Source organism: Arachis duranensis, chromosome 9 (genome assembly GCF_000817695.3).
Source record: "Arachis duranensis cultivar V14167 chromosome 9, aradu.V14167.gnm2.J7QH, whole genome shotgun sequence".
NCBI lineage: Eukaryota > Viridiplantae > Streptophyta > Magnoliopsida > Fabales > Fabaceae > Arachis > Arachis duranensis.
In genome coordinates, this window is record NC_029780.3 from 15310886 (window position 1) to 15311188 (window position 303).

The following is a 303-nucleotide window of genomic DNA, read 5'->3' on the forward strand; positions in this document are numbered from 1 at the left end:
CCATTCTTGTGCCAGTTCCGGCGTTTAACGCTGGAATTCCTGAGGGTGACATTGAACGCCGGTTTGGGCCATCAAATCTTGAGCAAAGTATGGACTATCATATATTTCTAGAAAGCCCAGGATGTCTACTTTCAAACGCCGTTGAGAGCGCGCCAATTGGGCTTCTGTAGCTCCAGAAAATCCACTTCGAGTGCAGGGAGGTCAGAATCCAAAAGCATCTGCAGTCCTTTTTAGTCTCTGAATCAGATTTTTGCTCAGGTCCCTCAATTTCAGCCAGAAAATACCTGAAACCACAGAAAAACA